This window comes from Stegodyphus dumicola, chromosome 3, assembly GCF_044657685.1.
Source record: "Stegodyphus dumicola isolate Sdum_Otavi_A_Nest chromosome 3, ASM4465768v1".
Classification (NCBI taxonomy): Eukaryota; Metazoa; Arthropoda; class Arachnida; order Araneae; family Eresidae; genus Stegodyphus; species Stegodyphus dumicola.
In genome coordinates, this window is record NC_140770.1 from 30,240,346 (window position 1) to 30,268,338 (window position 27,993).

Consider the following 27,993-nt stretch of genomic DNA (forward strand, 5'->3'; position numbering starts at 1 on the left):
TCTTTGATTAAATTTATATTTTTTTACTACGTATTTAGCAAAACACACATACTCAATAAGAATAATGGGTACCTTATGTACTAACACAACCACCTTAGTAGAAGTAACCAAATTTTTGGAATGTACCAAACTCTGGCAACCAAGCGCATAACCATCCTCAGAACAATCCTTCAGTCAAGCAATATCGCCTATTTCAGCGATTCTCAATCGGTGGTACGCAAGAGAAAAATATGTGGTATGCAAAGGTATGTATTTTTAACTATTAAATTCAAAAATATGGTATGTGTTTTTAACTATTAAATTCAAAAATTAAATACCCCAATATCCTGCTTATATTTTTCCACACTCATAAATTTATGTGATCTAAGCTTTGTTCAAGGTCAATAGCTACTCATAGACTTTAACAAAACAATCCATTTTGGGCTTCACAAATATTCTTTCAACCATACATATAAAAAAATTTACCATAAATAATGCTTTTAAAAGCAGTGACAGAAACATATATTGTATTCAATAGGAAATAAAAAGAAGTTTCTATAAGAAGATAATAGTATCTCCTTAATTCTTTTACAGTTGATTGATTTATTACACTTAATTTATTAAATGATGGCCCACACTTTCTGTCGCCACCATTTCCGGGACTCATAATGCTCTATTTTCAACTAGAATCAATTTTTACATTGATTTTCTTCTGTCTCTCGCAGCATGTATTTTGTCTTCTTGTTGCTTTGTATTCCTTTTCTAAATGTTTTGAGAATATCACTGTTTGTTTTTGAAGAACTCATAATGTGTTGTGCATTTAAATATTTGAGCAAAAAATAATAAAACAAACCCAGCAGCAAAGTGCTAATTTGTTTACCATTAGAGATAAATTAACTCGAGCTAATAATCAGAGTACTGGATAATAATATTTTAACCTTTTTGCCATTTTTAGAAAGTTTCTAACCGAAAATAATTTGAAAATAAAAGAAGAATTAGCATGCGATATAAAAATCATTGTTTTTCATTGATAAATAATTTCAACATTAATTTTTCTGAGAATTATGAAAACAAAAATTGGATTAGAAATCGATTCTGTTCAAATGTACCTGAAACACTATCTCGTGAAGAAAAAGAACAATTGATAGAAATTTCCTGGTATCGAACTCTAACTGAAGATTTCAAAAATAACACACTTGCCAACGTTTCGCTGAACTGAAAAAAAAGAATTTAGAGGCATTTTAAATAAAGATATTAAATGTTTATTGCCTTTTTGCACAAGCTATTTGAGTGAACAAAGATTTTCTTCCATTTTATATTTGAAAAATAAATACAAAGCAAAATTAAAGGTGAATCCTAATTTACGGTTAAAACTAAGCAAAAAAAAAGAGCAGATATAAAGAAACTGATCTCTCTTGAACCAAACCAAATTTCACACTAAAATTTAGAATTAAAGTATTAGAACTTAAATTTTGATAATTAATATGGTAACTAATTTTTAATCTAATATTTTTTTATGTGTGAATATTCAATACAAAAAGCCAACAGGTTGTGCAAATGGCAACTTTAAAAAAAAAAAAAAAAAATTCTATTGCGAAACTGAAATATAATCATTGTAAAATGTAGCGGTGATACTAAAGTTTTTCAGTTTTTGTTTAGGTGCTACGCGTTTGACAGAAGGTTGACAACTGCTGGTCTATTTTATATGCATTATATTATGTTGTATTCCAAGGTATTACAGTCAAAAGTCGTTAATCCAGAATGATTTATAATCTGAACCTCAAAGCTACAAACTTTCTGCACATGCGTCAACACATAATGCGTTCACGCATGCGCATACGTGTTTATGCACGCACATAATACTTTTACGCAAGTGCATATGCGTGTGCGCATGCACATAAAAAACATTTACGCATGCACGTTTAATGTATAACGGTATAAGTTAAGTTACAATTATCTAATTATCTATTTCAGTTAATGTTGCAGATTGCGTTGTTCCTTAATCTTCAAATTGGATCCGGCTTATTATTTTTTGCAGACTGTTAGAGCAATTTTATAAAAGTAAGCTTGAACTTTCGATTATGTCAAATAGAATTTCTGATGCTGGAACTGCCAAAGGATCTACAAAGCGAAAGTATGTTTTGATGTCCATCAAGCAAAATGTCGAATTGCTGCAAAAAATGGAGAAAGGCACATTCTTTGTTTCTCTAACCATTCCGAAATCTGTTTATCAATTTCACGCTGCTCTGCGGGAAATTGATAAACAGATTTCAGGGGGGATGTCGCGCGCAATGAAATTGATCTGTCAGCACTATCTTTATCTTCAGCGCAGACGTTTTTATTTTATTCAGCTTATAATTACTTACTAAATGCAGTATTTCATCTCGATGTATTCCATCTTTGATATGATTTAAATCAAATTCCTTGTCATAATAAATATTACGAGTACACATCAAACAGTTTTCTGGTTGCAATTTTCTAATTTCGACTATGCGTAATGTATGCTTTACGCATGCGTGCGTTTAAAGAAATGTTTAATAAAGTAAACAAATAAATATTAAGCTTTTTTTGTAAATTTTAATACTCTTTAGATCATAATTGCTCTTTATTTCATAAATTACGGTTTCATATTTTTAATTTTATAATTTCTGCATGCCATCTTACCAGATTTAAACTGATGATCTATAATCCGGAAAAATCGATAATCTGGAATCACAGGAATCCCGCCGAGTCCGGATTAAAAACTTTTGACTGTATAAATAAATCATGCAATTTCCTCCCCCCTTAATTTTAAAATATGAGCTTGTGGAATTTACCACCAATGGAAGAAATTGTGGCAAAATTTCTACAAGAATATGGAATTTTGCTGAAATTTTTCTAAAGGGAAGAACAAGGAAATGCATTTCCTCAATAGCTGCTGTTGTCGAGGGTTGCACAAACTCGAGTGTCTGCAATTCTCGTATGTTTTTTAAGTGAAAACAGATCACTGTGTACTTCGCAAGAAAAATAGCACAAAAAAAGATTAAAGATTTGCGGAAGCATTTTATTTTTTAACGTATCGCATTGCTAAAGTATGTTTTTTTTTCATATTGATAATGTTTATCTAGTTATGACAAATATCGATAGCCTGGGAATCGTGAAAACCACCAATTTGCAACCAATAAATAACTTTTACCTTTTCATCTGTAAAAAAATGGTTTTATTAAAATGCAAGTACCTAAATAATGACAAAAAATAACAATGATGAAAGTAATGAACAATAATGACGAACGGTAATAATAATGATGAAAGAAAAAAAAAACAAATGTGTTTTATTTTCTGTCTGAAATCTAAAAGACCTGAGACATTTTTTGCCATACACTTTATAATACAAAAGTATTGACAGTTAAATATTAAGTTCTCAGGCAGACATTTATTTTAAATGATTCTAATGTTTTGAATTAGCTACTAAATAATTTACTTTTAAGATACAAAAACTTTCCAAGTGGAACAAAACTTGTTTCTTGCGAGCTATTTCTTACTACAACTTTTACGTACAATACTTCATGGGGTTTCGATTCTGTTAGAGTAACCTTGGAGGAAAATTATTAGAAACTATCTTGATCACAAATGCTCTTCCAACAAACTGGTTCTTTTCTTAGACTTGTGAATTTTCGTTTATGGAGAACAACTATTCACACATGAATGTATTCCCAAACAAAGCATGTATTCTTCTCGCAAAAATTCGTAACTGAGGTTATTTATCTGACAAGTACACATAAAAGTTAACTGACATCACAGTGCAAATCAGTTAGCTCAATTTGTGTATTTTTTTATTCATTTGTTTTTGGTAATGAAAATAATGCAAAACTGGGCTCCAAATCATTATAATCTTAAGTACTTTCATCAAATTCTTGAATTACTCAGCAATCTATTCCGCTGCAAATTACCACAGCCCAGTATTTTTACGAATCAAAATGCAGTTGTTAGGGCTCAGATCAAGTCCTAGTACAGTTGGATGACCTACTCCAGAAATGATTCACTTTATAGAGCAAATTTATCTGATTGCAGAAAACAGAGGTGTAGCTCTTTTACAGCTCATGGACAGTTCTTGATGGAAGCAGGCAAGAAATAGCCATCTGTTATTTATTCATGAACTTATTCACTTTACTGAGAAAGTAAAAGGCTAACTCTTAAAAAAAAAAAAAAAAAAAAAGCATTCCAAGAAAACTGCACTGGTAAAATCCTAGTTTACCGTATGGCTTTGACACAATTTTGAAAACAGTTGACAACACCAAAATGGCTCGTTTACTGTTCATCATCCAAATCCCCCATGTACCATATACTAGGATTAAACTATTGGATTTCTATTTTAGGGACAAAGGAATGTTTATCCTCCCATGTTAAAAGTCAATTTAATTTTTATCTTTTCACAACTTTTGGAAAAAATTTTATCCTAGAATTTTATTATTAAATTTTGTGTAGGAAAGATGGAGTTTTCTGCAACTAATATTTAGGTAATTACAATTCTGCCGCATTAATATTTATTTAATTAATACAGTTGGTATTTATTGACAGAGAACTAGCATGCAAATTTAATATATATAAAATGGAAATACTGACTAAAAACAGATATAAAACTAGCATAAACTATCAATTTTATAATTTTATTGTGCACTGAACAGAAAACTCCTCAAATTTAAAATTTTTCTTCCATAAAAGTTTTAAAATCTATAGTCTTTCACAGAAACCGAAGATGAAAAGGATTAAAGATGAAAGAGTACTTACTCACTAGTGAGGTTATAATTCTAATGCTAATATGATGTGCAACTGCCGCAGTTACATGCATAAAATCGGACGTACGGATGACATTACTTTTAAACCAAACGCTGCCGGACCTAATGACGTTATTTCAAGCTAATATCTGTATCCTTGAACAATTAAACGGAACAGGGGGGAGCTGCATCAGAATCACTTCCGTCAGAGAAATTCTGCCTCACTGCGTTTACTGCCTGCAGAGCTTTTACTACAACCATCACATCACTTTTGTTTTTTGTTTAACAACAACTTTGCGTGGAGCGCTATCTGGTGGAACATTCCATAAAAAGACTCTTCACTTTTATTCTAATAAATGCAAAACTATTAATGATAATTTTTTTTAAGAATATATAATTAGTCAAGAAAAATCTTATTTGCTTGAAAAATTAAGCAGATAGAAAGTAATCCATAAAGAATCCATTATATTTTGCTGTACTTCGTAAATATTATAAATTTCAAAGCATTTTCTCTTTGAAGTGAGAGTAATTTTTTAAAGCTTTGAATTTTATTAAGAAGTAATTTACATGATAATTTTGAAAATGCTACAAAATAGTTTTATGAGGTCTCTATAGGCATTGTTGAAATATTTCATGTTCAAACTATGCAACTTGATTCATAAATCCTCAAATTTTTATTTGAAAAATTTATTCTTTGAAAGCAAAGACATACCAATGTGCATAATTTTATTCTTTCTACCATGTTTATTCTTTCTTCACATATAATTTCAAAGTATGCTGAAATTTCAATAGTGTAAGCACTGACTTTCTTAAACGTCCTATTGCAGTTATCAAATTTATTCACTCTTATGCTATTTTCAGATACAATTATTAACAGGAAAGAGCTTACGTGCTCAGTTATTAATGCGATCGAGTTCTAGGCCTTTACCGTTTTGCAGCTTAAGCTAGCATATTTGATTTTAAGAGATGATGTGCACTTTAAAGCATATCAGACGGCTATGGAAATATATTCTCTATGGAAAGGAGGCAGTAGATGTTCAGACCTGGGCCTTTCTTTTCCCTCTAGATTGCTCATTAGAAGCCGAGTAAGAAGATGTTTTTACATCTAGACATTCGAAAATAAAATACGATCTTCGTCGTCGTCTGTATCTTAATTTTTACTACTGATGTCCTTTTTGTTACTTAAATTGTGTATGGATATCTACTTTTGTCTGCTGCTGTGTTCTAAAAAATGTATGAAATCTATTCTTCTCTGTTTGTGTTTCTTTGTTGCCATTTGTCTCAGCAAGCATACGTTTGGACTCCTTTTTTTACTTTATTATTTTATTTTAAAGTTAGATTCTTGACTAGACTTTAAACTCCTATTGAACTGGAAACCATTTTTAGCCCTTTGGCTTTGCCTGCTCTTTTAACTGGATCTGTTAAAAAATTTTCTAAAAGTCACCCACCTAATCAGAGTTTTTTTTTTTTTTTTTTTTTTTTTAAGCTTCGTTTTTTCCTTTGATAAGAAACATAGGTTCAGGAGTGTTCAATTACTGGAACGAAGCATCCAGTTTTTTATATCATTTACATTAGGTTAGTATTTGAAACACCTCACTCAACATACTATATATTTGCAATACAACACTAGGGACATCATAAGTCACTTGGACTTCTGTTTATTTGTCACATTGTTCATTGTACTCTAACACACATTCATTCATGATTAGGTTCCTTCGTACTTCTGTTACTCAGGCCCATAATTATTTTTTTAATATTGTATTGGCCTTATTTTTTAACCCACTATTCCGTATTAAGTCTAAATTCCGTGCTCTGAAATTAATTTCCTCTGCAATAAAATTGCTTTTTTCCAATTTTCTTATCTTCGCACCGAAACTTTATTTTTTTTCCCTGCGAGCAAAAAGACTTGGCGGATGCCTGGGACAAGGAAATATCAACAATGTGATGTCACAATGTATGATGGCCGCTGTGTAATCTCCGTCGTTAAAAATGTTTACATTACGGCAAGATTGGTACTATACTACTCACAGTATATTTAAGAGAATGTTTAATGGTTTGAAGATTTATTTTTGTTTTCTTTTTCACCTGTGAATAATGAAATTATTGCAAGATTTCGTAGTTAGATTATACTGTTAATCTTTATCACACTACTTAAAAATTATTCATTTTTGTTCTTAATTTACATGGTTAGGTTGAATACTTCCCCTACAGATCTTTTGTTAATTTATATACCTGAATCAACGAACATTTAGTAACTTCACTTCAAAAATATCATTATTTACATTCGATGAAAGTAAAATTTCATATATTTCTTTCATTTACAGCGCTAACGTCAACCTTTCCGTTAAGCATAATAAATGGTAACCTTTTGATGGTATTTTGCTATTCTGTGGCTGTTGGGACATCAGACTGATATGTTAACCAAGCCAGTACATGTCCTCCTCTTTTCCCCCTTCAGCTAATTTGCTATTTTGTCATGGAAATATTCTTTAGCTGAATGAAATGCAGTGCTGACGTTATAGACTGTTAACGAGAATAGGAATCTATATTTATAATAGCTTTTTTTAGTAACCTTCTGCAGTAGTATTGAGTACTAATATCTTCTAGCAATACTGTAGTCGCTGATAATATAAAATGTGTAGTCTGGTGATAAAGCTTTGTAATGTATAAGGAAATGAGAGCAAAATATGCAGTGTAAAATTTAAAATCAGGTAATAAAGCAACCATAAATTGGCATAGATTTTGAAGGTAATCAGATAAAGGTTCCTCTTTTTTAGGAAAGGGGGAATTGGTAAGCAGTTTTTTACTCCTGAAGAGGATGAACTGTCTGTTCACCCTCAAAATCAAGGCCAAACTAAGGATGATTTTTGATACTTTTCCATTATACATCTGCCCATTCTTTTTTACCCCTATGAAAGAGAAGCCAAACACATACCAAGAGCCAGCAATAGCATCATCTGAGGTTTGTATGGATATATGTGTGTGCGTGTAAACAAGAATGATTAAACACACACATTGTGTTAAAATATCATCAAAATACATGGGAAGTGCATAACAGAAAAGTGCCAGGGTAATTCATTCTACTTTTACTAAAAGCCATCTGTAACGAAATTGAGCATTACACAAATATTTTGACTTTATTTTTCTGACTTATAAAAATGTAACCGCATTCTTCAAGATGATACAAACAGAATTTTTTTTTTTTTGGTAAAATTACTATAGTTATGAAGGATAAAAAAGCCATGAAAGATGAATTTTCAGATGTGAGCATAAAAAATGTAAAATAGTTTTAATTTGTGACTCGTTATGCATCCATTGCAATGTGATAAATATTACAAATGTATTTGCAGATATATAACCCATGTAAAGCTTTATGTATTGTTAAAAATCTGTCTGAGTGTGTCATTAGTTTTGTCATATTTCTGTGAATTTTAAATTGGAATGGAAGCAAAATTAATGTTCTGGAACATGTAACTAGAACAAACTTAGTGTTGACATGCATGCAAACATATTAAAAAAATTATTAAATGTCTTCATAATACATGACATCTTATACACCATATCAAATTTTCTAATTCCATAAATTTTAAGAAAGATTTAAGGTTCAAAAACTGAGATTTCTTTGATTTTTTTAATCATTTAAATCTTTTGAATCTTAATGTTAAAAAAAAAAAAAAAAAAAAGGTATTTTAACTGTAAACTTTAGGAAGTTTAGTTATACAAATATATAGTATAAGTGTTTATTAAAAAAAATGATTGCTGCAGTTCTAGTGAATTTTATTATAATTTTTTTAAAGATAACTTAGTATTACATGTTTAATGTTTATTGTATTAACTCTTAAAATAATTCAACATGATAAATTATGTTGAGGAAATAAACTTTAGCATTTTTCATTATCTTCTTCATTTAATAAATTTTATTTGTATCATCTTGATGAATGCAGTTATATTTTTATACAAAGAATTGAGAAAGTCTACAGGATTTTGGGTTTTGTCTCAAGTTTGATGAAAAACATTTAGCAACAAGCGTAATATATTTGCATTTATTCAAACTTAAAATTATGCTAATCACATAAAATATAGTGTTTACATTCATAAAAATGTTAAACATATTAACAGAAACATATAAAGAATGTACAAAAGGATATTTAAATATTATTAAATTAGTTTGTGGATCAATAGTATGGTAAAATAATTTATTAACTTAAGTATATTATTTGAAAATGTGTAAAGTGTGATATAATGTTGATATTAATCAATACATAAGTTGATTTATTTTATTATATATTTTCATTTTTATTTGTGATAAGCATTTAGATTAAGATAAAATTTCTGAGCTAACTAATTAAAGATAAACTTCATCTTCACTTTCACTGATTCTCATTTGTCATCTCTTTGGTAGTATAATTTTGGAACCACTACTTGAAGTGTCAGAATTATGATCAACATTGTCTTTTGCAATATCTTTTAACACTTGAAATTCAAACACGTCTTCACTACCTCTCCAGATCTCAGACTTTGTACCATATTTCTTAAATGAAGAGAGTGATAAATCTCAAAAACAACAACAGCAATAATAATAATGATTTGACCTTTTTTTTTTTTTTTTTTTTTTTTTTTTTAAGATCAGAAATCTTCATATGTACCTCTCAATTTTTTTTTAATTAATACCATCTTAAATATAAGCTATGAATAAGTTATAATGTAGTGTTTTATACAGAAAAATTGCTCATCTTCTTGTTTCATTACAGTTCACTCTGCTGTTGAAAGACGAGAGCGGCCAACATGGTTTTCTGTGTTAATTCTTCTTTTGGAAAAGAAAGTTCTGACGAAGGCCTTGCGTTTAGGAATGTCTTTGTGTCTAATGGCAAAATATGAGCATATTGGGTTTATTTGCTTACTGTTCAGTATAGCTTTGTGATTCTATTACCTCTTTTAAAGGTAAGATTAGATGCAGTATTCATATATTTTTATGAGCAGTTTCATACTGATTTTTAAAATAAATACAAAATTTATTTAAAATAAAAAGCTTTCTGTGTATTTGACTGTAAAAACTATTAAAAAATGCAAAAGAAGCCTATTAAATCTAATATTTGTTTTTTTTTTTAAATTTAAACATTAACATACGAAATTTTAATTCCCCTAATTTAATTTTGATAACATTTTTCATAATCCTTTATGACTTTATGTCTGTTTCAAATCAGGTGTACAAATACAGTGAGTTTTGACCTGTTCAATCTGTATCTGCCTATAAAGGCCATTCGTAGTATTAAAATCATTAGGGTGTTACTGCACCTCATCCAGGGGCATGACATTGAAACAAGCTGCAGTTAGTCCATGACAAAGTCGAGTACTTGGCAAAAAAATTGGCAAAAAGGAAAATTAGTTCATAGGAAAATAAAAAGCATCCAGTATTCAAGTTCATGCATGAAGCATCCAATCAGGATAGTAGCGTAAGGTTACTGAGAGTATTTTTGTAGCAGTCTAGCAGCGAATCAGAAGTAGAACCACAGCGGTGGGCATGGTGAGATCACATGATACACAATTCTTTACACATACTAATTAATGCAGAGTCTCTAGCCTGCTCGGCCAGGCATTAAGCCAATTTTAGCAGTATAACAGTTCTTTGTTAAATATGGTATTACAAACACAAACACTAAGATTATATATGAATAAAAACATAGTATATACAATACAGTCAAAAGTCGTTAATCCAGACTCGTCGGGACTTCGGCGATTCCGGATTATAGATCATCAGTTTAAATCTGGTAAGATGGCATGCAGAAATTATAAAATTAAAAATATGAAACCGTAATTTATGAAATAAAGAACAATTATGATCTAAAGGGTATCAAAATTTACAAAAAAAAAAAAAAAAAAAAAAAAAAAGCTTAATATTTATTTGTTTACTTTATTAAACATTTCTTTCAATGTAAGCTGTTTAAGTTGCTTCGTTTTTAATGTGATAATACATTCTCTTTAATTCTTTAAACAGACATAATTTCTTGTTCAGTTACAAAGTTCCGCTGTTTAAGTCCTATAATTGCTGTGTCGAGAATACCGACTAATTTGTCAAACGAAATTTTTCATTTTCAATAACCTCTGTGTCGCTTTCTTCGCTATCGGAAACGAATTATAATGATGAGGAATTTGATTTAAATCATATCAAAGACGGAGTACAGAGATGAAATACTACATTTAGTAAGGAATTATAAGCCAAATAAAATAAAAACATCTGCCCTGAAGATAAGGATAGTGCTGACAGATCAACTTCCAATTCATTGCGCACCGCGGCTTTCCCCCCCCCCCTTTGCCTTGATCCATTTTTTGCAGCAATTCCACTTTTTATTTAATGGACTTCAAAACATACTTTCGCTTTGTAGATCATTTACATATTAATAAATATATATCAGAAATTCTGTTTGACATAATCAAAAGTTCAAGCTTACTTTTACAAAATTGCTCTAACAGTCTGCAAAAAATAATAAGCCGGATCCAATTCGAAGATTAAGAAACAACGCAATCTGCAACATTAACCGAGTTAGATAATTTTAGCTTAGCTTATACCATCCGTTATACATTAAATGCGCATTCATAAACGTATTTTGCACATACGCACATGCATATTCTCAACTGTAAAGGTCTTACGCGCATGCGTCGCGCAGAAAATTTGTAGCTTTGAGGTCCGGATTATAGATCATTCCGGATTATGTGTGTCCGAATTAACGACTTTTGACTGTATTTTGTTTTGAAGGACTTCTTGTTTTCCCTTTTCCATTTTATTAGCAATTTTCCATGCTGGGGTGGCATAGAGCATTACTGGCCTAATCACTGTAAGATAGATCATGCGTTTTGCTTTTAAACTCAGTTTCGATTTCCTTCCTATAACATTATAAAGCGACATGAAAACTCCATTTGCTTTATTTGCTTGGTTGATTACGTGCTCTTTGAAAGTAAATCTGTCATCGAGGGTAACTCCCAAGTACTTTGTGAACGAGCAAACTGGAATCAAATCATTCTCTGTCTTGATATCAGTGTTCTTGATGACATTTCTTCTGTAGCGATGGAATTGGACAATTTTACATTTAACAGTATTAATTTTTATTCTCCAAAGTTGACACCAGGCGGCGACAATGTTGATGTGGAACTGTAGGTTAGTAAGAGCAATTTGGGGGCTTTTAGATTCTGATAAAATCACCGTATCATCAGTGTATTTCAGGGTTTTAGCATTCATAGGGTTGGGTAAATCATTAATGAAAATGTTGAATAATTTTGGGCCAATAACAGACCCTTGCGGGACGCCACTGAGATAATTTTTCTTCGGGAAAGGGAGTCTCCAACTTGCTCCTGGAAGGTTCTTCTTTTTAGGATTGAGATGATTAACTTCACAAGGCTGACAGGAAACATAAAGTTATTTAGCTTATAAATCAATCCTTCATGCCAGACCTTGTCGAAGGCCTTCTCAAGGTCTATAAAGCATGCTGCCACACCAGTTTTGTGGAAAAAAGCTCTTATGATAAACTGAACGATATTTAGCACCTGAATGAGTAGTACTGTGGTGTTTCTGGAAACCAAATTGGCTCGGGTTTATCAGATCCAATCTTTCTAGGTGGTCAGTGATTCTATTGTTTAAAGCTTTCTCAAAACATTTTCCGATAGCCGGAAGAAGGCTGGTTGGATGATAACTGTCTGCTAGTGAGGGTTTTTTCCCTGGCTTCAGGATGGTGATAATTATCGAGTGTTTCCACTGTGATGGGTAGTAACTCGTCCTGATGCAAGCATTAAAGATGTTTGTAAGGAGCACTATACACCTTGGAGGGAGGGCCTTTAATGTATGATTGCTGATTCCGTCAAACCCATGAGCTTTCTTGGTACTGAGATGTTTAATGATAGTAAGGACTAATTCGAGTTTTCAGGGAGATGAATTTTATATAATCCATATTATCTCTTTCATTTTGAACCTCTTCATCATTCTGTGAGTTGATCGAGGGGTTGGGCCTGAACATCTCCTCGAGTTTCTCTGCGAACACATTGGCTATGGCTATATCTTCTTCAGAATAGTGGGTGCATCCCACTATTTGGAAACGATGTGATAGATCCTATCTTTTTTCATCATATTCACAATTTTCCACATAGTGCTAGTATCAGTGCTAAAATGCTCTAAAAGATTATCCCAGTTACTTGATCTGAATTCCATAATGTCAGCTTGAATTTTTCTGTTGAGTTAATTTACAGTCCTTTTAAGTGAAGGATCTTGCATAACATTAAACCGCTTCCTAATTCAATTCCTTTCCTTTATGTCGCGAGAACTTTCATCAGGGAGTTTATTATACTCAGGGTATCTTTGCATGCATATGAAGAACTCTTGATTGCATTTTGAAGTTTGGAAGTTAGCGAATAAATTTTACTTTCTATTTCTCCACAGTCTCTTAGATGGGAGTTACAAGGCATGTTCCGTAGTTTATCTATAAAGCTGGCCCAATTTACTTTAGTGCACTTCTTTGGAGGGTCAGGGTAAAAGCCGTGAAAATCAAAGCTACAGGGTAGTGGTCAGACGACAATTCTTTTTTGACTTCTAAGTAGGGAGTCTGACTAATACTTTTGAATAATTCAATATCCAAAATGTCTCCGTTCCTTCGACAGTAGAAAGTAGTGGTGACTAGCTGCGACAGCGACACTTGGGGTGACTAGCTGTAAGTTATTTGCATAGATATAGTTTTTGAGCAGTCTACCATTTCTTTTACCCATCCTGGTTCCCCAGGAGCGATCTTTAGCATTTAGATCACCTGCAAGTACAGTAGGGAAATTAAAATATCAAAGTCCTGCAAGTTTATATCACTCGGCGGGGAGGGGTTGTATGCTGCCACTATAATTCTCATTGGTCATACTGCTAGCAAGAATTTCAGTGTATTCTTCTAATCTTGTCATCCTCGGGAGCTTGATTGTGTTGAATTTAATGTGATTCTTGATCACAACTGCAGTTCCTCCAGCGAGTTGTTCTAAGTCTATCACTTCTAATATCACTATATCCTGGGATTTTGAACTTACCACAAGGCTTGAGGTGAGTTTCACCTATCAACATAATGTCAATATCATGTGCGATAAAAAGTCTATTAATTCGAGTTTCTTGTAGAAAACACCATTTGCATTGAAAAGGGATATCCTTAAGAAAGAATGCGTTGCATCAATCAGATTTGTTGCGTTTACTTGGTTATTATATTTCATAGTCAATATTTGAAATGTATTCTATAGTTTCCATGCTGACTTCAATTTTACCCATTAGGAATTTTGCTGATTTAAACTTCGTAAAAAGTACTTTCACTTTACAAAGCTGCTTTTTGATCCAGTCGAATAGGTTCTCTTCAGGTTTTTTGCCTTTCACCTAGCTGGGCCAAGTTTTGCCATTTTCATCAGTCTTTCCACCTAGCAATGTGGGAAAGTCATCTTTATTCAAATTAAATCTAGCTTCGTGCTCTTTTGCTGAGGTTTGGGGTTCCTTTCTTCAGACTTTAGGATACTTTTCACATCCCTTGTACAACGAGACATGACTTCCATCACAGAGCGCACAGTGCGCTGGTAGTTTCTCCTTGGGAGTTTTGCATGTAAACATTTTTGCCAGCCTGCACATTTCATGCAGCGGGCTCTGTAATGGCAGTGCTCTCTTGAGTGTCTGTAACAGTGGCACCTGTTGACACTGCACAGGTCCAGGCTTCGTCTTGTACTGTCTGACAACAACATCACGTCCTTGAAGTTTTTCGAAATTCCAGATTTTCTTTCTATCATCATCATTCCTCTTGGTTTCAACTAGAAACAAGGGTAACTTCACTATCTGGCCTTCTTTATAGCTGGTCAGCTGCCTCACTTTTTCTACAGGTATTTTGAACTCCTTCCACTCGTTTTCAATAACTTCTACTTCCATCGTTCTGGGTAACTTTTTTATCACTGCTTTTAGCAGCCTATCTGAGTTAATTTTAAAAGTATGGAAGAGGACTCTGTCACTTGCAAACATGCTTGGGATCGCTCTGTAATTGTCAGGAGCTTTTGCTCGAATGGTTTGGGTATCTCCTTTCATTCTACCTTTATAGTTTCTAGTATTTAATTCTTCCTCTATTCTCTCTTTTAACTTATCCCAATCGCCACTGAAGTCATCTAACACGATTGGGGAAACATGATTTGCTGTCTTTTTAGGAGCAATCCTTCGGTATCTGCACTATCCATTTTTTTATCATCCTGTAAATCCGAAATTAATTTTTCTGAGGGGGTTCATTTATCTCTGTCTCTGATCGTGTTCTTTTTAGGGTAATTTTGAGGGGCAATAAAAACGTCCTCATCGACCACGTTTTTCTTCTTAGGCTTAGAATTTATCCCCTTAATTTTAGAGGTTTCTTGCGCTTGCATACTTAGCTGGAAATCATTTAATTGTTCTGAAATACAGTCAAAAGTCTTTCATCCGGACTCGTCGGGACTTCTGCGTTTCCGGATTATTGGTTTTTCTGGATTATAGATCAACAGTTAAATCTGGTCAGATGGCACGCAGAAATTATAAAATTAAAAATATGAAACCGTAATTTATGAAACAAAGAGCAATTATGATCTAAAGGATATCAAAATTTACAAAAAAAAAAGCTTTAATATTTATTTTTTTACTTTATTAAACATTTCTTTCAACGCGTGCATGCGTAAAGCATACATTATGCATAGTCGAAATTAGAAAATTGCAACCAGAAAACTATTTGATGTGTATTCGAGATATTTATAATGATGAGGAAATTGATTTAAATTATATCGGAGTACATCAAGATGAAACACTACATTTAATGAGGAATTATGAGCCAAATAAAATAAAAACATCTGCCCTGAAGATGAGGATAGTGCTGACAGATCAACTTCCAGTTCATTGCGCGTACCAACGTTTCTCCCCCTTTCCACAGAGCAGCGTGAAATTGATAAACAGAGTTCGGAATAGTTAAAGAAACAAATCACATCTCTGTCACATTCTTCATGCCTTTATCAATTTTTTGCAGCAGTTCCACTTTTTGTGTAATGGACATCTTAACATGCTTTCGCTTTGCAGATCCTTTGGCAGCTCCAGCATCGAATTCTATTTGACATAATCGAAAGTTCAAGCTTACTTTTATAAAATTGCTGTAACAGTCTGCAAAAAATAATAAGCCGGATCCAATTCGAAGATTAAAGAACAGCGCAATCTGCAACATTAACTGTAATAGATAATTTTAGCTTAGCTTATACCGTCTGTTATACATTAAATTGCACATGCATAAACGTATTATGCACATGCGCACACACATATGTGCATGTGTAAATGCCTATGCACATGTGTTAACGCATTATGCGTTGACGCATGTGCAGAAAGTTTGTAGCTTTGAGGTCCGGATTATAGATCATTCCGGATTATGGGTGTCTGGATTAACGACTTTTGACTGTACGTTGAATTCTCTTAGTAACTGGTCGTGCTTTCAAACCTGATTTTTCTAATTGAACCTTTTCCTTAATCAAATTATATATCTCATTAAACTTTTCGGTAAGTTACGGATAAGCTGTTCATCTAGATATTACCGTAAATCAGCTATCTCTATTTCTGACATGTCTGGCTCCAACCTAATCTGCTTCTATCTGGCTGATTTGGCTCGGCAATGCATACTCAAGAAACAAAAAGATCTTACCTAGGTACTCCGATCCGCCAGGCCTCCAAGTCCCGAACTTCAAAAATTCTTATCAGAATAACGAAATCCTCGACAAAACCAGGAGTCCAAAAAATCCGGCCTCGTCTCTTGGAGCTCAGCGGTCAAATCTTTGGACAATCCTGCCATGCAGTTGTATTTAAAGCATGTCTGTGACTCACTAGTTACTCTCCAGTACTGATGAAAATAAGAATTGATCTCATTTTGATGTCTATTTTGCAAAGCTGGGTGCAGCAGCTTCTACAAACTTAATCTTTACTTTTTAGATTCAATACAAACTAAATAATGAAATAATAGTTTACTGGGTGTTCATTTTAAAGTATTTCTTTCCCCCACTAGATGGCACCAGGGGTTCCACTAGTGAGAGAAAATTTAGAACTTGTTTCTTTTTTTTCTCTCTCTCTTAATGGAGAGTGAGTTTCAGTTTGGATTTGTGCTTTCAGTTTGGATAATTAGTTAATTTTACGGCCATTAATGAGAAATAGACAGTTAAAGCTTCTGTAAAAATTGTAGAGCCTAACAAAATAATAGAAGTCTACAAAAGTCTTTTTATGAAGTGCAAACATAACATGGGTCAAATATTGATTGTTTATTAACTGAAGAGCCATTAATTTATTTATTAACTGAAGAGGGATTAGTTTGTTCAGAATTCTGCAGGAATGGTTGGTGCAACTTTGGCAGGATCTCCAACTTTTGTGGTTTGATGGTAGTTTTTCATGGTTGATGGGATAATATTTAAGTACCTTTTGTTGTAATTCTTCCATTTAGCAGCCTATCCATAGTATATCGGCAGCAGTTTATGCTTAGTGTGTGTACCTGCTAATCTCATATGAGTAAAGATAAGATAGTGTAATATGAATTTTACAGAGACAACTGATGCATAATCTGAGTATTCAGAAGTAATTATTTGGGTGTACCCTTATATGTTGTGATAAAACAAATGAAATTTAGGTACATTTCTTTTAATGTGATGCCAACCCGCAAATGTCCATCAGAGGGTCAGACTCTGTGTACATCACCTCATGAATAGCTATGTAATGATGTCATTACGAATAAATGGGATAAATGAACATTCATCCAGAATTTTTCTTTACTGGAATTTCAGTTGCTTAAGCAAATGAATTGGGATCTGCCCGATATGAACAATTTCAAATTTAACATAAATACATGGAATGCAGTGACAGAGTACCATGTGAAAAACGAGGAAATAAACATCACCGTAGTGCTGGTTGCAAGCATCTGAGGTTCTTACCTCATAAAATTCATGAAGTGACGACAGCATGAAGAAGCAAAAATCTTTTCAGGAACATTGAATGAAATTAAAAGTTTTATGCCTCTTGAGTTATCTGAAACTGATACAGTAAAATCTTTTTAACATTTTAGTTTTTGTCTTTATTTTTGTATTTATTCTGGATTTAAAAGAATGGTCGTTTTTTCAAAGTCTACTCAAACAACCAATCAAAAGAAGTGAAATTCAGAGTTTGCGAAACTTTCACAGGTGCACTTACTGTGCCAATTTATATATGTTGTCTTAAAAATGTTAGTGTAAGAATAAAGTAATACTAAAATTGGCCAGTACTCCAACTACTTCTTTAATGCATTGGCTTTTATTGTTAACAGTTATGTTATCAACATCTGTCTTCAGTATTCCAACTATGTACATTAGAGATGGGAAAAGCTACTCTTTTTATACTATTTGATCTGAACTGTTTACTCACTGAAATGAATCAGAAACTCACCACTTACTACCAATAACCTTAATGAAAAAGATCTGGAACGAGGGGTTAATCAAGAATGAAGAGCAGAAAGATTTAAATGAACAGTGGGATTGGAACTGATTAGCGAGGTTGGAGTGAAGAGGGAAAATAATTAAATATGCCATGGGACTAGAAAAATAGATTCAACACTATCTCTCTCAATTGATTTCTTTCACCTGTAGTTTTAAGATTCCCTACCTCTTTTCTATACCTAATTTCTCTAAAATTCTAGGATGAAAATTTTTCAAGAAGTTGGGAAATGATAAAATTAAAATTCACTTTTAGCATGGGAAGGTAAATATAAATATATATATATATATATATATATATATATATATATTTTTTTTTTTTTCCCTGTAGAATAGGAAGTTATCATGCTTCCAATTTTCTTCTATTTTTATTTCGCCACTGAGGCATTCACCAGCTCAGTATAAAGAATGAGTTTGTGAAAGAGTAACAGATCACTATTCCTGGCACACTTCCAACAAAAGCTGTATGTGAACTGTAAAAGAGCTACAACTCTATTCTCTGGAGTTGTAGCTCTCTCTCCAGAGAGAGCTCTGGAGTTAGAGTAAATTTGCTAAGTGAGTTGGTTCTTTGAATCTGTTCTATAGTGGTTTATCCAACTCTGTTAAACATAGCTGGGTAAAAGAAATAAAGGGAATTTATTTCTGGTAAATGATGATGATAACCTGTATTTGTTGTATCTGTATGTATTAAAAGGTTTCCTGGATACATAAAATTTCTTCTTTTATTTTAGAAGCAAGCAAGAAATATTTAACAGCAAGTTCCTATGAAGTCCTTATGAATCTGTGGCTTTATGGAAATCCATGAAAGATAAAATAGTTTTGTGTGCTCATACATTTACATTTCTGAGCATGAATGGATTATAAGGGAAGAAAAATATTGTTAACTGATGCCTAGATATATTAACATTTAGCGTATTTAAATGTATAAATTAATATATTTTTCTTTAAATTTTATTTATCATTTCGTATTTGATTTGGTTGATTTAAAATTTCCTAAGGTACATACCAGTTACATATTTCTGTAAATTATTAAATTTCGAATGAGAAATTTAAAAAGTAAATTTTCAAAAGTTGAAATTTTAAAGAATTTGAAATGCAGTAAAAATAATTTTGTTTTTCTGAAATATTTTGAATATGTGTGATGAAAATATAGTTGTTATGTTGAACAATTCTTTTTATTTGTTTACATATTTATCATACATTATATAAACTTTAACATACTGGCTAAAACATATGTACTAATGACTAATAATGACTAAATTTTGTATTGCGTAAAATTGAATTTCTGCATGTAATATTGATACAATACATACATATGTACAGGATATAAAAAACGTTAATTTGTTTATATATTTTTTTCATGTTATGAACTTTTATGTATCCAGTTTTGTAAATCATAATATGTAAAAAATTTTTGCTTTTCATTAATGATTTGATAATTGAGAGTGATTAGAATTTAAAATAATTTTTCAACATCTTTTATTTTGTATATAAATTATGCTTTTAAAATCAAAGATATTTAAGACCCAAGATTGAATTAAAGAAACAGATTTGTGTTTCACTAAAAAAATTTAATATTAACATATTCAAGCTCTCTTTTGGCTAAATTAAGAAACACTCTGTTAAAATGAGAAGTATTTCAATGTGCATATTGATACTTATCAAACAGAGTAAGCAATGCAAGCATAGTCAAAAATCAGAAACTGTCAAAATATGAACCTAGTTTTCTTTAAGCTTGTTAATGCCTTATAGTTACCAAAAAGTCTAAATAGTGCACTATATTATCTTTCCAAGTGCATATAAAGACCAAATGAGATTCATTACATATAAAAGTGAAAATAAGATGAAAATTATATCTTTAAATATACAAACTGTGATTAAATAGATTGAGAAAAAGGGGGTTATATGTAGAAATGTGGGGTCTGCTTTAAATAAAAAAGGTCAAAAGAGCATATTGCTGAAAGAAAGTGGAAAATGTGCATAATTTCATGCCTACGTCGCTGGCACTAACTTAAAAACAGTAATACAGTCAAAAGTCGTTAATCCGGACTCGTCGGGACTTCGGCGATTCTGGATTATCGATTTTTCCAGATTATAGATCATCAGTTTAAATCTCGTAAAATGGCATGCAGAAATTCTAAAATTAAAAATATGAAACCGTAATTTATGAAATAAAGAACAATTATGATCTAAAGGGTATCAAAATTTACAAAAAAAAAAAAAAGTTTAATATTTATTTGTTTACTTTATTAAACATTTCTTTCAATGTAAGTTGTTTAAGTTGCTTCGTTTTATGTGATAATACTTTCTCTTTAATTCTATAAACAGACATAATTTCTTGTTCAGCTACAAAGTTCCGCTGTTCAAGTCCCGTAATTGCTGTGCCGAGAATACCGACTAACTTCTCAATCGAAATTCTTTTGTTTTCACTAACCTCTCTGTCACCTTCTTCGTGTCTTTATCCATTTTTTGCAGCAATTCCACTTTTTGTTTGATGGACATCGAAACATACTTTCGTTTTGAAGATCCTTTGGGAGCTCCAGCATCGGAAATTCTATTTGACATAATCGAAAGTTCAAGTTTACTTTTATAAAATTGCTCTTACAGTCTGAAAAAAGTAATAAGCCGGATCCAGTTCGAAGATTAAGGAACAACGCAATCATCAATATTAACTGAAATAGATAATTAGATAATTTTAGCTTATACCATCCGTTATACATTAAACGCACGTGCGAAAACATATTCTGCACTTGCGCACACACATATGCGCAATCGTGAAGGTCTTACGCGCATGCGTAAATGCCTATGCGCACGTGTCAACGCGGCGCATGCGCAGAAAGTTTTTAGCTTTGAGGTCCGGATTATGGGTGTCCGAATTAACGACTTTTGACTGTATATGCTAATTTATTTATAGGTTATGTGTTGAAGAGGGTCAGATATGTATTTTTCATTTTAATATGATAAAACATAGCATTAATTAATAGATTTGAAATCTTTAGAAGTTAACTGTAGAGACATAAATGCAGAGAAAAATATATTATTTTTGGCACACATGGACTTGAGCCGTTCATCTGAACCTCTACAATACTGAGCACTATCCACTGCACTAACATTTACATGGAAAGAAATGAGATAAAATTAAAAATGCCTAAGATAAAGAAGGATATGTTCCTACACTTAAAAACTTTGCAGGAGAGATGATGATAATGTAAACCAAATATTATTTTTATAGGTCTAACATGTCAAATAGATGTGCTGTGTAGCATCTTGAAAAGTAAACTGCTGGAAAAATTCTGTCGTTTAAGTTCCAGCAAAACTTGCAGCATGATTTGTTTCGGCATTATGGCAGAAATTTTCGTTTAGCTTATTAAGGTGGTCCTTAAATCTTTATATCTTCATGCACATTCTTGTTTCTGAGAAACCAAAGAGTAACAGTTTATCTTTCAAATGAAAATTTATAGCTTGTTAATTTCCTCTGCTTTCCGGTAGTGTCTTTAGTCGCCAATCTCATGATACGTGTCCAGTAATGTATAGTATACCCTAGTGAAGCGTAACTGATGCTAAAGAGAGATACTTCTTAGCAAATACAAGAAAATACTCACCAGAACCCAGATTTGTGTTCAAGTGGAGTGCTTTTAGAATAAATTGCACTCCTTGTGTATTACTAAACTCTCGCAATAAAATAAACATTTTCTCAGTATTCAAAATCCACTTAATTTGCATTTGAATGAGACTGATTGAAGGAACAGAAGTTATTAAAGAGGAAAAGTATTAAACTAATATGTTTTGGATGATATTTGAGATTTTTCTGGGTTTAAAAAAAGGCAATTGTGCAAACACATAAAATTTATTCTTTTTAAATTATCTTGTTTTACATTTGGAAATACTGAGTCAAAGCAAATGGTTTATTTCCCTTCTGAAATTCAGAATACTTATTTTGAAGGACAAATGTCAAGTTTCAGCAGGCATAAACCATTACAGATAGATTTTCGTCCCAGTTAGTCTTAATAATTGGAACTCTAATTTTTCAAGTATTCTTTTGCATTTTGAAGTTAAATGTTGTACTTTCTCTAGTATCTTCATCCTTTTTTAGTCTTTGAACGGTAAAAAAAAAATTTTTTTTGTTATCTAGTAATTTTTTATACTTTAACATGTTGCTTTTAATTCAATGTTGACTGAATCATTCAATTTATTATTGTTATTTTAATCATAAAAATTTGAATGTATTTAAAAATTCTTTTTAAAAAATTAAAATAAAAATATGTTAATTTTTTTACTGAAATGTGATAATTTTGAATGCATTTGTATTTTTCTTTATACAAATAGAATAATGAAATTAATTTTACTGAATTATGTCTTTATTTATGTCAAATGAAGTTTGATAAATAATCTGTTATGTTCTGTTTTATTTTCATTCATTTTGTGGTTAAATTCCATCCAAATTTTTTCACATTTTGATTTTATAGAATATCTTAACAATAAACTATCAGTAGGAAGATATTTGGTTTTTCTTCATTATTAATTTAATGATAGTTTTTACAAAATTGTAGTGTCTGTGGATAGAAAGATTAAATATTCTTATGTTTGGCTTTTATTTAAGGTAATGAAATTTAATAATATTTTAATGATGATGTTTAAATGTGCTTATTTCTTTTCTTCCAGTTTAAGGCAATCAAAGCTATTAAAAGTTTTAGGATGCTTTGTGATCTTCAGTTATATTTCTTATAAATTTAAATATTATCTCTATCAGGCTAAGAACTGTATACGTATTTCAGAATGTTACAAAATATATAACAAAAAGTAAAACTTAAATATAACTTCAGAAAATTGAAGATGTTTCGTATTCATCTTAACAAAGGCCAAAAGTAAAGGTTCAGTTGAAAATAAAACACAAATACTTTGTATTTTATTGCAAATTCCTGTTTCTTAACATCTTTGAAAGTCTTCTATCTGCAGCGACTCCTCTCCAATTGTTTATTTGAAAAGTTAAAAAAAAAGTTTTTTTTAAATTTTATTTTCAAAGTTTTTTTTCAATATTATCTAACCATCTAGTCGGTGGTCTTCCTTTAGCTGATGTTTTGAATTTCAAGATCTTAGTGGAATTATTTTCCTGGCTTTTCCAAACATGGCACGACCATCGTAATCTATTACTACAGATGACTTGTGTTATTTTCGGTTGCCTATAAAGCTTGTGCAATAAAAAGTTATGTCTTTCTCAGAACATCCCTCTTCCTGAGTAAAAAATTGCTTTGAACATTTTTCTTTCAAGCATGTTCAGTGACCATTATATTGAAAATGAAATAAAGTCCACGTTTCACTTGTATAGAGTAAAACAGATAGTATTAGTGTCTTTGTATGTTCATAATTTTGTTTTAGACTTACGAGATTATATCTTAATTGTCATCTTAACACAAAGAAGCATTTATAAGCCATTTTAATTCTATTATCAATTTCTGCTCTTATTTTTGTCATTAATTATAGTGCCAAGATATTTAAATTCCTCAACCTTTTCTAAGGTGTAGCCGCTAATACATATTGGATTACGATTGTTTACTATGGAGAGTGTAATTTCCATGAATTTTGGTTTTATCCTGTTTGACTGTGAGGTCTATACTTGTGTCAGAAGATTCGAGAGCTGAAAAAGCCTCAATTACTACCTTTCTTGACCTTCCTAGTAATATCTATATTATCCGCATAGGGCATTATTTGCAGGGACCTGTTCCACAGAGTACCCCTTCAGTCTAAACCACTGTCTCTGATGCATATTTCTCTAATGATGCTAAATTGAATAACAGGAAAGCAAGGAAATCTTCTCGATATAGGCCTTTTCCTATTATGAAAGATTCAGATAAATGAATTTTAATCGTGCATCTCACTTAAGCAAATGTAACTTGGTAGGAATTCCAAACTCCGTTGTTGTCTTGTCCATAAGGAAGAATGGTTGCCAGAGCTTCAAGGAGGTTGGACTTCTATTTCTAACCCAGTTTTGAAGGAGATCACTAAACTCAAATTTTACATTTTCACATTCTACATCTATCAAGTTATAAGAAATGCCATTAAGTCAATAAAACTTTTTCAGTACTATCATACAGAACGCACAAATATTTTTCCTACATTTTAAAATATGTATGCATATTTAGGACCTTAAATATAGAGCACACATCCCCCTGCCTTACCACCAAATCCACACGAGAGGACTTTTGGCTTGTGATATATTTAGAATGCTGCAAAGACATTATTACATTTACAAACGTTGATGCCTTCTCTGGGATTTGAACCCGGGCCCTTCAGTACCGCAGTAGGCTCCCCTAACCAGTATACCATCTGGGTGGCCTCCAGACTCCGTTATTGCTTTAAATTGTTATTGCTTTATACTGTCATATGCTGCCTTGAAATCTGTAAGTAAATGTTAAGTTTTAATGCTTTAGTTTTTTTCAAGGATTTGTCTTTGGGCACGAGTTTGGCGAATGGTAGATCTTTGGAGTCTAAATCCACATTGATAACTTCCAATTAGCTTATCAACAAAAGGTAGCGGTCTTGCTTATAATAAATTAGAGAATGTTTTATTTGCCGTATTGAGAAGCGTAATGCCGCTGTAGTTACAACATTCAAGTTGATCTTCTTTTTTAAGAATGGAGCCTTCTTCCCATTCATTGGGCATTTACTCCAAAATCCAAACATTGATGATATTATTATGAATGGCATTTAAACACTGCCTCATCAATCTTCAGTATTTCAGTTCATATACAGTCCGGACCAGCCGATCTGTTGTCTTTAAGTTTCTTAATTGCCAGCATTACTTCGTCTGAGAATGGTAGGGATTCACTTCTCGCATACTGTGAAAAATTTATTTCTTTAAAGATTCCTAGGGAATCGGCACTTTCCAATAGATTTCTGAAAATGTACATTCCTTGCATTCAATACCTCATAAAGTTCACTCGCACGTTTTCCGTTCTTACTTTTACATTTTAGCCTGCTATAGGTCTTGGTTTAAATACTTTTCTTATTATTAATCAGTTTACGGTACTTCCTAGATTTTCTCTGGCTATTCTGGTTTTCTAAGTTTTTTAACATTCAATCTTGGGAATGCTCATTTCTTTCTTTATGTAGTTTCATTTCCATTTTCCTCATATGTCTGTATATAATTTCTGATATAATGTTTTTGTATCATCATTCTGTAAGCCTTGTTTTGTTGGCCAGTGGCATCTTTGCACTCGATGCTGATCTTAATATTATTTTGTTTACAGAGTGTTAACATCACAGTTTTAGTTTTTGTTTTCAAGCTCTGTATCTTTGGTTAACTTGAGCTTATTTTAAGTATGTCTGGATTAATTTTAAGTATATCTGGATCTTTTATTTTAACAATGTTTGTTGGAATAAGCTCTAAAGGATGTGTAGAGTGCAGGGCGTGTATTACAAGAATGATAGATAGACAGTCAAATTGATGATTTCAGGCCATTATTTTACAGCAAGTTTTCCCTGCCAAATGGCTGGATATTTTCTTCTAAACGTTTGGCGGGAGTGATTGAATTCATTTATTATTTATCCATCTGATCATAGACAGCGTTTCCAAGATGGATCAAAGGGTTTGTTTTGGTTTGGTGTATCTGAGTATAGGAAAGCTTTTGTGGGTTATTTGCCTAAGGGGATGGTTGCATTTGTGAATGACTTTTGAAGGGAACTGGTATTCGAATTAAATACAGGAAAACCATGAAAACGCCCATGCAGGCAGCCCATTCGCTGGAATAAAATCTAGATTAAAGTACCAGCATTCAGCGACTTCACCGCTGAATGCTGGTAGCTGTAGTATACCAAACTGTAGTCTGATTAAACTGATTAAACTGTGGTCATCAGAACGATTGTGTTTAATCCTGGCATCAGTCATATTGAGAATATACGGGATCATTTCCAGGACAAAATTAATAAAGTCAGAATCTGCTACAGAAATATACTTAGAGAAAACTCACCACAAAATGAGAAAAAGCCCACCAGCGGATGAACGATAAAAGCCGTTGAACACTGGTATTTTGGGCCCAGGTTTCACATCCCGGGGAACGCGCTGGTTGCTTGGGTGTTTTCGCCGTTTTCCCCATCTATAGTGTAGATAGGACTCAGTTTTACTTAAAACGTCCTTCACGGGACATCCCTTCTTTCCTGTGTGGTGTCTGACGGCGGAGTACGTAATGAAATAATAGAAAAAAAGTCTTATGAAATTAATGCTTAGAAAACTTCGTGAATTCAAAAAAGAAAAGGAGGCGCAATATATTATTAGAGAAATTTTTCTACAGTTTTATTTTTTAATATCTTTGTATGTCCCAATATTTTTGTGCCTGTTACTTTCTTCACTGTTACCGTTTAGTGCCTTAACGATGTAAAATTTAATATTTATTTAAATTTATGTTGAATTAATTTTAAGGTTTGACGATTTCAAACCTCTAAGAAATGGCATGTAATAAAAGTATTTCGTTTAAATTAAATATTTAATTATTCTTTCAAAGAAATGTTTAAAAGCTTGTGCCAATACTTTTTTGACTTAACTGTATGATGAACTTGTAAATGTATGTAAGATGAAAAAATATTTAAATAAAAATACTTACTTTAGTTTTCAATAGTCCCTTAACGTTTCATTTTAATTTTGGTATTCCCCCTTTCTATCCTAAAATTAGCAATTGCCTGAAATCAAGTCATATCTGAACTATGCGCTATGTGGAAAGATGTTTAAGTCGTTAATGGAAAGTCTCGAAATAGTCAAACACAAGGCTCAGTTGAAAAGGCTAATCAGGCTATACAGAATATGTTAACTGTATGGATGAACGATAGCGATACAAATAAATAAAACGATGGTCAGATGGTTTGCCCTTTGCTCACTTTTCCAAGAACGCCTCATATCATGAAGGAATACGCCAAAGTCCATATGAAGCCATGTTTGGCATTAAACCAAAAAGAGGCATAGCATCGTCTTTCTTGCCTGGGGAGCAAATTGCAAATATTGAAACCGAAGAACAACTCGAAGAAATTGCTAATACTTTTGAAACCGAAGAACAGCTTGAAGATACTGTTAATACTTTTGAAAAAAATTGGAGCAGTGGCCATACCGAAAATCATATTCCAAAGAAAAATATTAAAGAGAACCTGCAACCCACCACATCTTCATAATCAAGCCCTGACTGAACAATACGAATGAATTTCTATAAAAAGATCGGCCGGAAAAGAGAATCTTCTACTGCAAGCAAAGAAAATGTTGCGAACCTCAAAAAAATTTTTCCTGTTGAAATTGGTGATACTGTACGAATACAAGTCCCTGATGTCGACCGTGGTCGTACAGATGGCCGAAATGTGTTGTCAGTTATTTTTGGAATAGAAGACACGGACTTTTTTAAACTAGTAAATAAAAATGGAATCTTCAAGCAGGTTTATACCCATAGTCAGTTCGTAATTTGTAAAGAAAAGTTACTTTCTATAGATGAGATTTGTTCTCAAGACATGTCGCTGAGAGAAGCAGCTGCAGCTAATTCGAGAAGCAAGGCTGTACACGCTGTCACTGAAAAAGGAAGTGTTTCACAACTAAATGGAGTTGTAAAAGCAAAGACTTGTACAATTCAAAATGTCACAAAAAGTTGCTGCAATAAATAAGATTTCAGTCACATAATTAAATAAGTTTTTTTTTTCATAATATTTTCTTTTCTCATTTAAAATATACTGTTTAAGGTCAAAAGTTTATCTACATGTGCTGTTACTTAAGCTTTTTTTGACATATACGGTATAAATGCAA

The 27,993-nt window shown here is 32.1% G+C and overlaps 1 protein-coding gene and 1 long non-coding RNA gene across 2 annotated transcripts in view; one reads left to right on the plus strand and one right to left on the minus strand.

Moving 5' to 3' along the window:
• Window positions 1-5,155, minus strand: part of LOC118183385 (uncharacterized) — a 124,494-nt gene extending 119,339 nt beyond the window's left edge. The window contains exon 1 of the mRNA XM_085812688.1: window positions 4,747-5,155. The gene's annotated coding sequence lies outside the window, so the exon portion shown is untranslated. The remainder of the gene's footprint in view (window positions 1-4,746) is intronic.
• Window positions 5,156-6,636: 1,481 nt separating this feature from the next.
• On the plus strand, window positions 6,637-26,830 carry LOC118203218 (uncharacterized). Its single transcript, XR_004760528.2, has 3 exons — window positions 6,637-6,786; window positions 9,485-9,674; window positions 18,953-26,830. It is a non-coding gene; the product is annotated as an uncharacterized LOC118203218 (long non-coding RNA).
• The last annotated feature ends 1,163 nt before the right edge of the window (window positions 26,831-27,993 follow it).